This window comes from Lactuca sativa, chromosome 2 (assembly GCF_002870075.4).
Source record: "Lactuca sativa cultivar Salinas chromosome 2, Lsat_Salinas_v11, whole genome shotgun sequence".
Classification (NCBI taxonomy): domain Eukaryota; kingdom Viridiplantae; phylum Streptophyta; class Magnoliopsida; order Asterales; family Asteraceae; genus Lactuca; species Lactuca sativa.
The window spans coordinates 100,272,482-100,288,656 of NC_056624.2; positions in this window are offsets into that span (position 1 = coordinate 100,272,482).

Genomic DNA, 16,175 nt, shown 5'->3' on the forward strand with positions numbered 1-16,175 from the left:
CCTTGGGCTTGAATAAAGCTAAGTTAGGGGTGAAGTAGTATTTACCCCAAGTATGTATTTATGGTTATGTGTTGGAACCCAATTATTAATTGGTTGATGTTTTGATATTGATAGTTTGGGAATCTGTCATCCAGCAGGTGGAGTTGAGTCTGCGGGACTTCAGCAGTGCGGGGTTGAGTCTACAGGACTTCAGCAGTGTGAGGTGAGTTACCTTCTAGTAGCGGTGGGTCTACGGCCACAATGTCGGCCCACCAATAGGAGTTGTATGTTAGATGATTGTCTTTGTGATATCATCTAAGTTTGTTACTACCTAATATGTTATATGTTGGCATGATATGTTATATGTGATAGTAGTAGAGTTCGGTTGTTAGGACTGAAGGGTAGGTCAGGCACCCAAGATATGTTTGACAATATGTGATGATATGTTTGTATGCTGGCATGATATGATATATGTGATAGTGGTAGTAGGAGGGAATAGTCCCCAAGTTCGGTTGTTAGGACCGAAGGGTAGGTCGGACACCCCAGATATGTCTGACAGTATGTTTATGTTATGATATATGTGATAGTAGCAGTAGGGGGTGGAATAGTCCCCGAGGTTCAGTTGTTAGGACCGAAGGGTAAGTCAGCACCCCAGAATGGCTTGACATGGGTAGGTCAGCACCCCCAGAACGGTTTGACACGGGTAGGTCAGCACCCCCAGAATGGTCGTACCGGGTAGGTCGGCACCTCAGAATGGTCGTACCGGGTAGGTCGGGCACCCCAGAATTGCCCGACAGTATGTATGCTATGTGATTGTTTGGTATGTGGTATGATGGGGGAACTCACTAAGCTTCGAGCTTATGGTTTTCAGTTTTGGTTTCAGGTACTTCGTTTTCAAAAGAAAGGAGTCGGATCGATCGCAGTGCATCACACTATGTTTTCCGCACATGAGATCTTTGGGATTATACTCTGATATGATTTTATGATGACATGTTTTGATTATTGACGTACTGGTTTTAGCATGATATGTTATTATGGATGTTTTCTTATACTGTTGGTTTTATAATAACTCATTTAAAAATGAAATTTTTGGCCTTGAATTTTGGGATGTTATAAGTTGGTAACAGAGCCTTGGTTTGAGGGATTCGGGCACACTCTTGGGTGTGTCTGAACTCAAACTAAGGACTTGTTATGAAAATTTTCAAAAGTAAAATCAATTTATAAAAAGAAGTTTGAAAAGACTTTGAAAGAGAAAAGGACTTTGAAAAGAACAAGTTGTGTGATGCGTGCAATCAGCCGAGCTCAACTAAGTTTTCCCCAAGATATCCATACATGTTATGATATGTTATGTTATGTTATGATATGATTATGAGAACTGCATTCTAGATTAGGGCTGAGGATCTAAGAGGATACTTTATATGCCTACTGTATGTGCTTGTAGACTTGCATGCTAGTTGTCACACCCCCAAACCAAGGATGGCGGAAACGTCCGGGGGTGGCGGACTTCATGTATAGTATCACAACAACGAGTATAAGAGTGCTCAAAGTAAATACAACCATCATAAATATAATTGAAAAAGTTACATCAAAGTATATCTTTACATGATTCAAATCAATTACATTATGATGACAAAATGAACTGTTTAACGATTTATCGTCTCATCCTCAAAACGCTGTTGATTTCCTGTTTCACTAAATTCCTGAGAATACAAGTTGTTTGAAAAAGTGTCAACACAAAGGTTGGTGAGTTCATAAGTTTTTGAGATAAGGAGTTTGGAGACCGTTCTTTGTAATGTGTTATGTGTCACCAAGAAAAATCAAATATTTTCCTTTTAAAAGTTATGTGGTCCTAAATCCCAGGACCAAGAATAAACAAGTATTTTCCATACTTAATGATATAACTGTGGTTTTAAATCGGCATAAAACCCCTTTTGATTATGAAAATTCCTGTAAACTTTATGAGTTGTTAACTTCTTATGTGAGTCGCTATAACCATACTATGATTGAATGAACCTGACACGACGTTTCTCAAGCGTCGCGAAACTGCTATGATATTTGTCACCACAGACCTGCCGGTCTAGCTGTTGCATGCAGCTCAGGTGTGGGGTGTCTAACCCAATATAGATCTGTACACAACTATTACGTTCTCCCTATAAGAGACTTTGGATATAACTACCAGGAATTTGGATCCCGCACTCGGACGTACGGGAAGAGTATGTCTCACAATTTAAGTTAACAAGTTTACGTGTGGTGTGCGTGAATGTAAAACCTTTTTCTGTGGGAATAAAACCTTCCGAAATGTGTTTGATGTGTTAATGGAAACATAAACCATACCTATTATAGTTTATCAAAACGTTTAAATGTAATAGTTATAACTTTGTTTATTATGGTTAACTACTATATTTGTGAAGGTAAAAATCCTTTTGTTTACCGATATGTATATGTACTTTTTACTAAAGTGAAGCAACATGCATTATAACAACAAATTAATTACCGCACTTTTGTAGGTAAAAATCCATTTGTTTTCTGATGTATAACTATATACTAAGTCAAAAGGTCATCTATTTGTAAGAACATATTTTCACATAAAGATATACACCTTGCTCAATATGTTACAAGGTGAAATGAAATTGATAGCATTTTTCTGTTGTTAATATTTTCATTTACTAATCTTACAAAATTTATAGAGAAATCATCAAAGGTCCAAATAAAAATCCGTAAATTCTGAGAGTTTGGGAAATGAGTCTAGTTTGTTCATAATTTTTATTATGAATTTTAATGACCTCCAACTTGTGTCAAAAAGTCCATAATCACAGACTGGTCCGGATTGATGATTGAAATGATAGGCAGTTTTGTAAAAATTACCATAAATTGTAGAAAAATTGTATGGAGTTGCACAAGTAGTCATATTAAAGCTAGGAACTGGAACTACTTGCATCTAAAATAGTTTTCAAAACTAAAATTGAAAGACCCTAGCTTTCGTATTTACGAAAGACCCAAACTTTCATACTTGACAATATAGTTACTCCAAAACATGCTACTTGCATATTCATAAAAACAATATTTTACATTGATAAAGAGGTTACAAACTACTAGATACAAACCGACTATTTTAAAGTGTTATATATTACATAACTTCCCAGGATTCTATAGTTTTATATATATGGGAGTGCAAAATACAATAGTTTCAAACTATTCATAAGCTTCTATCGATACAATAGTTTCAAACTATTCAAAAATCTTCTACCAGTATATAACTATACTGGATGCTTATCTCATGCACTTTGTTAAACATTGAGAGGGTAAGCAGTGACGCTTAGTGAGTTCAATAATAGATACAATATAACGTTATGCCATATATATACTTTAATATGGCAGAAGCAAAGAGGAACAAGGAACAACAAGGACATATGTGAATCATGTGATAAACATTCCATATCAATCATTGATTTGATTTAAAGATATACAATCAATGAGACATAACAATTTCCATGCTTGATATACATCAATAAAGCTTTGGCCCAAACGACACAGAAGATATACAACTTCGGATTAACATTTTGGTAGATTTCAGGCTTAAAGCCCTGTCAAACCTTCTGCTAATACCATAGAATAGAATTCATTCTCTTACGGAGACATGTTCTACCTAGCCAGAGGCTACATACCAGTACCAACGTGAATCTAAGTCCCTTCACTGATCACATGGTCAAAGGTATTTCTTTGCTATTAAAAATAGCAATTAAAAATAACCCGGGAAAATAACCCAGAATAATAACACTGAAAAGCACGTAGCACATATAACACATAACATACAATTGTCCCTATATATTAAACTCACCGTGAAATAACCGGGGGCTAAAATATTAATTTGGGCAGTACTTTGGCTCTAAATATGACTTTCGTCGTTGAAAACCGGGAGTTTTCTTGAAAACCGGGCTCTGCGAAGGTAGAGCTTCGAACCCGAAAAGATAATTTTTTTGGGCTTCTCGGGAGTCTCGGGGCGTGTTTCGGGCTTTGGAATCAGTACCGGGGCTTCGGGGGAAGTGGAAGTAGAAGAAATATAAGTTTAGGGGTGAAAAGGGGCAAATTTCAAACATTTACCCGGGAGGTCTTGCACCCTTTATATAGGGCCGAGGTTCGGATCCGAAGCGAAGGGAAGAGGGCAGGTGGCTGCGAGGCTCGGACCAGATGGCAGTTTCGGCGAGGTTCGGATGCGAGGAGTCATCAGCTTCAGGCGCGTCATCGGCTCGGAACAGCAGGCTCGCTGACGCCAGTCTCGGATTGGACCCAACTTCGGTCCAATGGGCAGGCTCCACGTTAGTGCGAGGGTGATCCGGAGGTGTCTCATGCGAAGGTGTCCCAAGCTTAGTGGACCTCGGACTTGGTCCAATCAGTAGGCGACACAGCAACCTCGGTCCTAACAGAAGGTGACACGTGGAGGCTGTATGCGAGGGCTGACGTGGCAGTACTATTCATGCGGATTTTCTCGAAAAATGTGCCAAACCTTGTAAAATCCATAACTTTTGCATACGAGCTCCGTTTTTGACGTTCTTTAAATGCGCGCGTAGCTAAAATTATGCTCTACAACTTTTGTTTAGACTTCGTCGGCTAATTTTGATTTTAATTTTAATATTATTATTTTTAACAGACCGGGACATGAAAATCCGTTAAAAATTCATAACTTCTTCATCCGACGTCTGATTTCGTCAAACTTTTTACCGTTGTATTACAAATGACGAGACCTTCAATTCTCGTTTAGGTTGTGTCAGCTAAAAATCACTCGATCTAAAATTCGAGTTTTTAGTTATCTACTGCTAAGCTGAAACTTCGAAAAATCATAACTTCCTCATACGAAGTCAGATTTTGGCGTTCTTTATATGAAAGTTGATTATTTTCACGAGTTCTACAACTTTCATTTACATCACTAAGGCTAAAAATTAGTTTATCGAAAACTAAATTTTTACGCGACAAAGTATTTTCCGGATTTATTACGGATCTTCGTTTGGTCATAACTTATTCGTTATAACTCGGATTTCGACGAGGTTTCGCCTAAATGTTTCTAACGAGATTATCTACAACTTTCAATAATAAAATTTTACTTATTCCAAATTTTATATTTTCGCTATATTTCAGTATTTGGTTTTTAATTGGAATCTCATAAGACTTCCAACATTTTATGAGTGATTCTAAACATAGTTTTACTTCATTTCTAGTAAAAACTATCTGTTAGAACTCAACATTCAAATTCACTTAATATTTCATAATATTATTTACTTAAAACACGATTTCAAAACGTGTATGTTACAAATACCTCCTCCTTTTGAGGATTTCGTCCCTGAAATTACATCGATTAAAATAGATGGGGATATTTTGCTCTTATCTCACTCTTATTTTGCCAAGTATAATTCGGGCCTCGATGGTGTTTCCACTTGACAAGCACCAACTCCACTTCTTTATTACGTAGATTAGTTGTTCTTTCATTCACGATCTCTTCCGGCTCTTCTACATATCTTAACTTATTATCCAATTTCACCTCGGATAATGGAACTGTCTCATCATTGATGCTTAAGCATTTGCGCAGATAGCTCACATGAAACACAACAAGAATACCTGCCAAATCTTCAGGTAATTCTAAGCGGTATGCTTGCTTTCCAATTCTCTGGATGAATTTGAAAGGACCAACAAATCTAGGACTTAACTTTCCTTTCTTCCCAAATCTCATAAAGCCTTTCTATGGAGATACCTTCAGCATCACGAAATCACCCACTTGGAATTCTATGGGTCGTCTTCTCTTTTCTGTATAGGACTTCTGTCGATCTTGGGCCGCTTTCATTCTTTCTCGTACGATTTGAATTTTGTCGGTGGTGTCTTGAATCATTTAAGGGCCTCCAAGGATCTTCTGTCCTATGTCTCGCCAACATAATGGAGTACGACACTTGCGACCATATAATGCTTCATATGGTGGCATTTTGATTGAAGCGTGGTAACTATTATTATACGAGAATTCGACAAGAGGTAAGTATTTATCTCAGTTACCACCGAACTCCAAGACACATGCACGAAGCATATGTCTACTGTTTGGATTGTTCTCTCCGTTTGACCATCTGTCTGGGGATGATAAGCTGTGCTGAGAGCAATTGAAGATCCTAATTCACGTTGCATACTCGCCCAAAAGTGAGAAATGAAGCGAGTATCACGATCGGAAATGATCTTTAGTGGCACACCATGTCTTGCCACAATTTCATCTAAGTATACTTGTGCATATTTCTCCATTGGAGCCGTTTCACGCATGGCAAGAAAATGAGCGCTTTTAGTCAGGCGGTCGACAATTACCCAACTGCTATCATGCTGTCTAGCAGTCTTTGGCAATTTGGTAATAAAATCCATGGACAATTCCTCCCATTTCCATACAGGAACACTAAGACTTTCTAGGGTTCCATAAGGCTTTTGGTGCTCTGCTTTGACTTGTAAGCATACTAAGCATTCCTGTACATATCTTCCAATGTCTCTCTTTAAACCAGGCCACCAATAATCAGCTCTTACATCATAGTACATTTTACTTGTACCAGGATGGATTGACAGTTTAGATTTATGGGCTTCATCTAAAATCTTCTGTCTCAATCCACCAATCTTTGGAATCCACAGTCGATTCTTGAATACTTTTAATCCTCGCGGATCATCAAGTAGAGCATCATTATAATGTATCATCCCTTCTTTCTTCACATTTTCCGACTTTAGGGCCTCTTCTTTCCATTTCTCTAATTCATCTAAAATAGTGAATTTTACTGTAGTATGAGTAATGGCATAACACATACTATTGCGATAAACTTTTCTGCTAAGTGCATCAGCAACCACGTTAGCTTTTCCAGGATGATATAGGATTTCAGAATCATAATCTTTGATCAGCTCCATGGATCGTTGTCGTCTCATATTCAAAGTTTGCTGACTGAATATGTACTTGAGACTTTTGTGGTCGGTAAATAATTGGCACTTTGTACCAAAAAGATAATGCCTCCAAAGTTTTAGGGCAAATACCATTGCAGCGAGTTCGAGATCATTAGTGGGATAATTCTTTTCATAATCTTTCTTTTGTCTTGAGGCATAGGCTATCACTTTGCCACGTTGCATCAACACACAACCGAGTCCCAATCTTGAAGCATCGCTATATACGGAGAAGTCATCATCACCTTCTGGGAGTGATAAGATTGGAGCATGAGTCAAAAGATCTTTTAGAGTTGAGAAAGCTCTTTCTTGGGTTTCACCCCATTCGAACTTCACTTCCTTCCGTGTAAGACTCGTGAGAGGTACGACTATACGAGAAAAGTCTTTAATGAATCTCCGGTAATATCCTACGAGACCCAAGAAACTGCGAATTTCGGAAGCATTACGGGGCACTTCCCAATTTTGAATGACTTCGATTTTGATAGGATCTACGGATATACCATCACTAGGAATAACATGGCCGAGAAATTGAACTTGGCGAAGCCAAAATTCACATTTCGAGAATTTAGCATATAGTTTCTCCTTTCGAAGAAGTTCCAATACCGCACGAATATGAATGGCATGATCAGCTTCAGACTTGGAATAGATTAGAATATCATCAATGAATACGATGACTGATTTATCGAGCATTGGGCGGTATACCCGATTCATCATATCCATGAATACAGCCGTAGCGTTTGTTAAACCAAACGGCATAACAAAGAATTCATAATGCCCATATCGAGTACGAAAAGCAGTCTTCGGTACATCCTGCTCGTGAACTTTCAACTGATGATAGCCAGATCTTAGATCAATCTTTGAGAAATAGCTAACACCCTGAAGTTGATCGAACAAATCGTCGATGCGAGGTAGTGGGTACTTGTTCTTGATAGCCACCTTATTCAACTCACGGTAATCAATGCACATCCGCATCGATCCATCTTTCTTCTTGACAAACAGTACCGGAGCACCCCAGGGAGAGGTACTCGGTCGAATGAAACCCTTGTCAAGAAGTTCTTGCAGTTGGATCATCATTTCTTTCATCTCAGCTGGCGCAAGACGATAAGCAGTCTTTGCAATTGGAGCAGCACCAGGCACAAGGTCACTTCGGAATTCTACTTGCCTATCCGGAGGAAGGCCATGCAAGTCATCGGGGAAAACGTCAGGATATTCGTTAACAACTAGAACATCATTTACAATTTTCTTCTCTTCTTTTGAGACATCTACTGTGTAGGCCAGATAGATAGAACACCCTTTCGATATGAATTTACGAGCTTTCAGGAAAAAAATTATTTTTAAGAGTCTTTGTTCACTGTAGACATAGATAGGATTCTCCGCTTCAATAGGAATGCGTACTATCTTTTCATAGCACAAGAGTTATGTGTGGTTCTTTGATAACCAATCCATGCCGAGAATAATATCAAAGTTGGGCAAGGAGATAGGGATCAGGTTAGCGAGAAAAGTATAGCCTTCAATTTCTATAACACAATCCCTATAGACTTTATCAGCAAGTAATGATATACTTCCCATAGTATCTACGTGAAATGGTTGCGCGAGTACAAAGCAAGCAATTTGAAAGGAATGCGCAAATTCGTAAGACACAAAAGAATCTGAGGCACCAGAATCAAATAAGAAGTGAGCAGGTCTAGATTTGACAAGAAATGTACCCGTCACAACATTCGGGTCCTCGTGTGCCTCCTCTGAGGTAATCTGGAATGCACGACCCCTAGCTTTTGGCACCTCCTCCTTTTTAGCTGGAGTACCCTTTGATTGTTGAACAGGGACTTGGCTTCTCGGCGGTTTTTGAACAGAAGCTTGACTTCCCGTCATCTGACTAGTAAGAGTAGGGCAAAAACGCTTCTTGTGGCCAGTAATACCACATGCATAGCAAGTAACATCCTTTCTTGGGCAAGCTGGCTTTATATGACCCTTTTCTCCGCATGCATAACAGACAATGGATTCCTTGTCTATTTTGCATTGGCCCGGATGATTCCTTCCACAAATACGACATGAAGGCGATTGCATAGAAAAGGATTGTGATCTACCGCGTCCACGAGAGACACTTTGAGTTTGAACTTGATTACCAGGTTCAGTCCGAATGGATTGAGCTGGTAGAAAAGAAGGAACAGGAACAGTTCTTTCAGTATGTGGATGCTTCGGAGCAGTAACAGTGGCACCACATATTTCTAAGTCATGCTCACATCTTCGAGCATATTCAACGGCTTTATCGAATGACAGAACTTCCGGATTGGCAACGAAATTGTGGATTTCGTGTTGTAGTCCTTCCAAGAATAACTGAATTTTCTCGTCTTCAGTTGGAATATACTTCGTAGCAAACCTTGCTCTTTGATTAAACTGAGTTTCATACTCATTCACAGTCATTCCTCCTTGTTTAAGCTCAAGGAATTCCTTCTCCAATCTCCTCCTCATGTCTAGAGGACAATACTTCTCTAGCAAACGGGTTTTAAACATTTCCCAGGCTAGATTCTCCTGGTCAAACCCGTTGAAAGCTTCATATGTTGCTTCCCACCAGCCCAAGGCTTCTCCGATGAGCATTGCGGAAGCATAATTAGCCTTGTCTTCATTATCAGCATGAGAAATATGAAACACTTTCTCTGTGTTCTGGATCCAAGTAAGAACAATAATGGGATTGAGAACACCGGAAAACTCTGTAGCACCACTACTCTTGAAATCTTTGAACGAGGGACGCTTCACCTCTCCTTTTGAAGATTCTCTAGTGGCTTTCTCTTTTCCCTTATCACCATTCTTTTTGTGTTCTTCGAGAGTCTGTCGAATAACACTGGTAAGTTTACCCAAGAGACGCTCCTCACGAGGAGATACTGGAGTATTCACTTCCTCTGGTTGAGGACCTCCACCAATCTCAGGGGTATGGTTACTAACCTGTTCAGCCATTGCTCTAAAATACGGAGTAACATTGTATTTTAGAATATGGTTTATTATTACCTAATACTTTTACTTATATATTTCCTATGGTTTGTATCCCTATACTTACAATGATTTAGTTCATATATTAAACTTCCAAGAGTTTAAGTCTAAATACCAATCCGTGGAATTTAGTTCGCTCAAACTACTGCTCTGATACCATGATTGAAAGACCCTAACTTTCGTATTTATGAAAGACCCAAACTTTCATACTCGACAATATAGTTACTCCAAAACATGCTACTTACATATTCATAAAAACAATATTTTACATTGATAAAGAGGTTACAAACTACTGGATACAAACCGACTATTTTAAAGTGTTATATATTACATAACTTCCCAGGATTCTATAGTTTTATACATATGGGAGTGCAAAATACAATAGTTTCAAACTATTCAGAAGCTTCTATCGATACAATAGTTTCAAACTATTCAAAAATCTTCTACCAGTATATAACTATACTGGATGCTTATCTCCTGCAATTTGTTAAATATTGAGAGGGTAACCGGTGACGCTTAGTGAATTCAATAATAGATACAATACAACGTTATGCCACATATATACTTTAATATGGCAGAAGCAAAGAGGAACAAGGAACAACAAGGGCATATGTGAATCATGTGACAAACATTCAATATCAATCATTGATTTGATTTCAAGATATACAATCAATGAGACATAACAATTTCCATGCTTGATATACATCAATAAAGCTTTGGCCCAAACGGCACAGAAGATATACAACTTCGGATTAACATTTTGGTAGATTTCAGGCTTAAAGCCCTGTCTAACCTTCTGCAAATACCATAGAATAGAATTCATTCTTTTACGGAGGCATGTTATACATGGCCAGAGGCTACATACCAGTACCAACGTGAATCTAAGTCCTTTCAGTGATCACATGGTCAAAGGTATTTCTTTGCTATTAAAAATAGCAAATAAAAATAACCCGGAATAATAACACGGAAAAGCACGTAGCACATATAACATATAACATACAATTGTCTCTATATATTAAACTCACCGTGAAATAACCGGGGGCTAAAATATTAATTTGGGCAGTACTTTGGCTCTAAATATGACTTTCGTCGTTGAAAACCGGACTCTGCGAAGGTAGAGCTTCGAAATCGGAAAGATAAATATTTCGGGCTTCTCGGGAGTCTCGGGACGTGTTTCGGGCTTTGGAATCAGTACCGGGGCTTCGGGGGAAGTGGAAGTAGAAGAAATATAAGTTTAGGGGTGAAAAGGGGCGAATTTCAAACATTTACCCGGGAGGTCTCGCACCCCTTATATAGGGTCGAGGTTCGGATCCGAAGCGAAGGGAAGAGGGCAGGTGGCTGCGAGGCTCGGACTAGATGGAAGCTTCGGCGAGATTCGAATGCGAGGAGTCATCAGCTTCAGGCGCGTCATCGGCTCGGAACAGCAGGCTCGCTGACGGCAGCCTCGGATTGGACCCAACTTCGGTCCAATGGGCAGGCTCCACGTTGGTGCGAGGGTAATCGGAGGTGTCTCATGCGAAGGTGTCCCAAGCTTAGTGGACCTCGGACTTGGTCCAATCAGAAGGCGACACAGCAACCTCGGTCCTATCAGAAGGTGACACGTGGAGGCTGTATGCGAGGGCTGACGTGGCAGTACTATTCATGCGAATTTTCTCGAAAAATGTGCCAACTCTTGAAAATCCATAACTTTTGCATACGAGCTCCGTTTTTGACGTTCTTTATATGCAGGCGTAGCTAAAATTATGCTCTACAACTTTCGTTTAGACTTCGTCGGCTAATTTTGAATTTAATTTTAATATTATTATTTTTAACAGACCGGGACATGAAAATCCGTTAAAAATTCATAACTTCTTCATCCGACGTCTGATTTCGTTAGACTTTTTACCGTTGTATTACAAATGACGAGACCTTCAATTCTCGTTTAGGTTGTGTTGGCTAAAAATCATTCAATCTAAAATTCGAGTTTTTAGCTGTTTACTGCTAAGCTGAAACTTCGAAAAATCATAACTTCCTCATACGAAGTCAGATTTTGGCGTTCTTTATATGAAAGTTGATTATTTTCACAAGTTCTACAACTTTCATTACATCACTAAGGCTAAATATTTGTTTATCGAAAACTAAATTTTTACGTGACAAAGTATTTTCCGGATTTATCACGGATCTTCGTGTGGTCATAACTTCTTCGTTATAACTCGGATTTCGACGAGGTTTCGCCTAAATGTTTCTAACGAGATTATCTACAACTTTCAATAATAGAATTTTACTTATTCCAAATTTTATATTTTCGCTATATTTCACTATTCGGTTTTTAATTGGAATCTCATAAGACTTCCAACATTTTATGAGTGATTCTAAACATAGTTTTACTTCATTTCTAGTAAAAACTATTTGTTAGAACTCAACATTCAAATTCACTTAATATTTCATAATATTATTTTCTTAAAACACAATTTCAAAACATGTATGTTACAAAAATGTTTAGGTTGTCCAAAACAGTCCGTGAATGGAGTCCAACTTTTCTAATGAAGGCTGTTAGAAAAGTTTAGTTATGTTCTTGGTGTTTTAACTTGTATTCTCCCCTAAAAACTTAAGAAAACATGAAAATATAGGGGTATGAACTCACCTTATGTGATTTCAGTAGATGAATGTTGGAGAAGAGAAGTGTTCAACTCAAGAACACTTGAAGATGCCTTGAAGATTTTCGAGAATCTAACATCAATGTTATGGAGTTTGTGTAAGCAATCAATGATTTGAGTAGAATGAAGTGTAATAATCACAAGGAGGATGAATTATATTTACCAACAGTATAATAAAGCTTGATGATCTACCTTGGAGTCTCGAATTAGAGAGAAAAAGTTTGAGAGAAAAGTGTTTGATCTTTTGGTGGAAAATGAGAAAATGAATGAAGTGTGAGGAGAGAGGATGGATGTTCCATCTCTAAGAACATGGGAAATGGTTGATGATTGATGGAAAGGTACAAGGAAGTGAATAGGGATGGTGGGGAGGAGTGTGGGTTAGTCATGGAGTGGGTATGGTGGTTGCTTGTGTCATAAACTAAAGAAAAGTCAACACTCTACCTCTTGTACTTCACCCACCCTTCTTGGATAAGGTTTATCCCCAAAAACGTGATTAATTAATAAATATGGGGCCTTATATGTTAAAATAAAGTTTTAGGTGAAAATCCCGCGTTAAAACAATTAAAAACGGGCCTAAAACGCAAAACTAGTCGAAAACCGGGTGAAAAAGAGTTCGCTGCAAGGCCTCTCGGTCCTAGGCCGAGGTTCGGTCCCTTCTGCTGCTGGGCCGAAGGCGAAATGGAGCGAAAGGGGTAGGAGGCGAAATGGACCGAAGGTATCTTCGGTTCCTTGTGCGAGGTTCAGGCCCGAGAGCACCCTTTGGGTTCGGTCGAAGAGGGTTCGGTCCGAGATATGCCTTCACTTCTGATGCCTTCGCTTCTGACAAGTTCGCTTCGTAAGAGGGGTTTCGGGTCCATAAGAGGGTTCGGCTCCTTAAGAGAGGTTTCGGATCCTTAAGTCTATTTTATCCGTTTTTACCCCGTTTTAAGCGGTTTTTGACCTGGTTAAGGGTCGGGATGGCCCGAAAGACTACAAAAAGTTTAAGGAACTTTTGAGAGAGATTTGAGAGAGATTTCACATTCTTGGAGAGATTTCTCATACAAAGAGAGATTTGGGAGAGATTTGATATACGTGGAGAGATTTGGGAGAGATTTCACATATTTGGGGAGATTTCTCATATGGAGAGAGATTTGGGAGAGATTCCTCATTCTTAGAAAGATTTGGGAGAGATTTGACATACGTGGAGAGATATGGGAGGGTTTTCACGTACTTGGAGAGATTTCTCATATGGAGAGATATTTGGGAGAGATTTCACATTGTTGGAGAGATTTCTCATACAAAGAGAGATTTGGGAGAGATTTGACATACGTGGAGAGATTTGGGAGAGATTTCACATACTTGGGGAGATTTCTCATAGGGAGAGAGATTTTGGTGAGATTTGACATACGTGGAGAGATTTGGGAGAGATTTCATGAAAGACCCTAACTTTCGTATTTATGAAAGACCCAAACTTTCATACTCGACAATATAGTTAATCCAAAACATGCTACTTGCATATTCATAAAAACAATATTTTACATTGATAAAGAGGGTACAAACTACTGGATACAAACCAACTATTTTAAAGTGTTATATATTACATAACTTCCCATGATTCTATAGTTTTATACATATGGGAGTGCAAAATACAATAGTTTCAAACTATTCATAAGCTTCTATCGATACAATAGTTTCAAACTATTCATAAGCTTCTATCGATACAATAGTTTCAAACTATTCAAAAATCTTCTACCAGTATATAACTATACTGGATGCTTATCTCCTGCAATTTGTTAAACATTGAAAGGGTAAGCGGTGACGCTTAGTGAGTTCAATAATAGATACAATATAACGTTATGCCATATATATACTTTAATATGGCAGAAGCAAAGAGGAACAAGGAACAACAAGGGCATATGTGAATCATGTGACAAACATTCCATATCAATCATTGATTTGATTTAAAGATATACAATCAATGAGATATAACAATTTCCATGCTTGATATACATCAATAAAGCTTTCGCCCAAACGACACAGAAGATATACAACTTCGGATTAACATTTTGGTAGATTTCAGGCTTAAAGCCCTGTCTAACCTTCTGCCAATACCATAGAATAGAATTCATTCTCTTACGGAGGCATGTTATACATGGCCAGAGTCTACATACCAGTACCAACGTGAATCTAAGTCCTTTCACTGATCACATGGTCAAAGGTATTTCTTTGCTATTAAAAATAGCAAATAAAAATAACCCGGAATAATAACACGGAAAAGCACGTAACACATATAACACATAACATACAATTGTCCCTATATATTAAACTCATCGTGAAATAACCGGGGGCTAAAATATTAATTTGGGCAGTACTTTGGCTCTAAATATGACTTTCGTCATTGAAAACCGGGCTCTGCGATGGTAGAGTTTGGAAACCGAAAAAGATAAATTTTTCGGGCTTCTCGGGAGTCTCGGGGCGTGTTTCGGGCTTTGGAATCAGTATCGGGGCTTCGGGGGATGTCGGGATAGTAAAAGTATTGAAAAATGGTGAAAAAGTGTGAAATTTCCAAAGTTAGTCGAGAGGGTTTGCACCCTCCTATTTATAGGAGGTGAAGGTCTTCGGCCGAAGAGAGGAGGGGCAGCTGGCGGCTGGCGAGAGGACCAGATGGCGCGCATGCGAGGGCTCCAGGTGGCTCGCTTCGGACGCAACAGGCGTCTCCGGATGCGAGGAATCACCGGGTGACTAAGCAGCTTCGGACGACTCGTCGCGACACGCGTCGGATCCGGGCGAGGGTGAGTCACGACGTCGGATACGAGGCGGACACGGCATCGGATCAATCAGAAGGTGCCAACGAGGCTGCGGTCCAATCAGAAATTGCCACGTGGATTAACACTATTCATGCGAGAATTAAATAAAAAAAATGTGCCAAATCTTGTAAAATCCATAACTTTTGCATACGAGCTCCGTTTTTGACGTTCTTTAAATGCACGCATAGCTAAAATTATGCTCTACAACTTTCGTTTAGACTTCGTCGGGTAATTTTGACTTCAGTTTTAATATTATTATTTTTAACAGACTGGAACAGGAAAAACCGTTAAAAATTCATAACTTCTTCATCCGACGTCTGATTTCGTCAGACATTTTACCGTTGTATTACAAATGACGAGACGTTCAATTCTCGTTTAGGTTGTGTCGGCTAAAAATCATTCAATCTAAAATTCGAGTTTTTAGCTGTTTACTGCTAAGCTGAAACTTCGAAAAATCATAACTTCCTCATACGAAGTCAGATTTTGGCGTTCTTTATATGAAAGTTGATTATTTTCACGAGTTCTACAACTTTCATTACATCACTAAGGCTAAAAATTTGTTTATCGAAAACTAAATTTTTACGTGACAAAGTATTTTCCGGATTTATCACGGATCTTCGTGTGGTCATAACTTCTTCGTTATAACTCGGATTTCGACGAGGTTTCGCCTAAATGTTTCTAACGAGATTATCTACAACTTTCAATAATAGAATTTTACTTATTCCAAATTTTATATTTTCGCTATATTTCACTATTCGGTTTTTAATTGGAATCTCATAAGACTTCCAACATTTTATGAGTGATTCTAAACATAGTTTTACTTCATTTCTAGTAAAAACTATTTGTT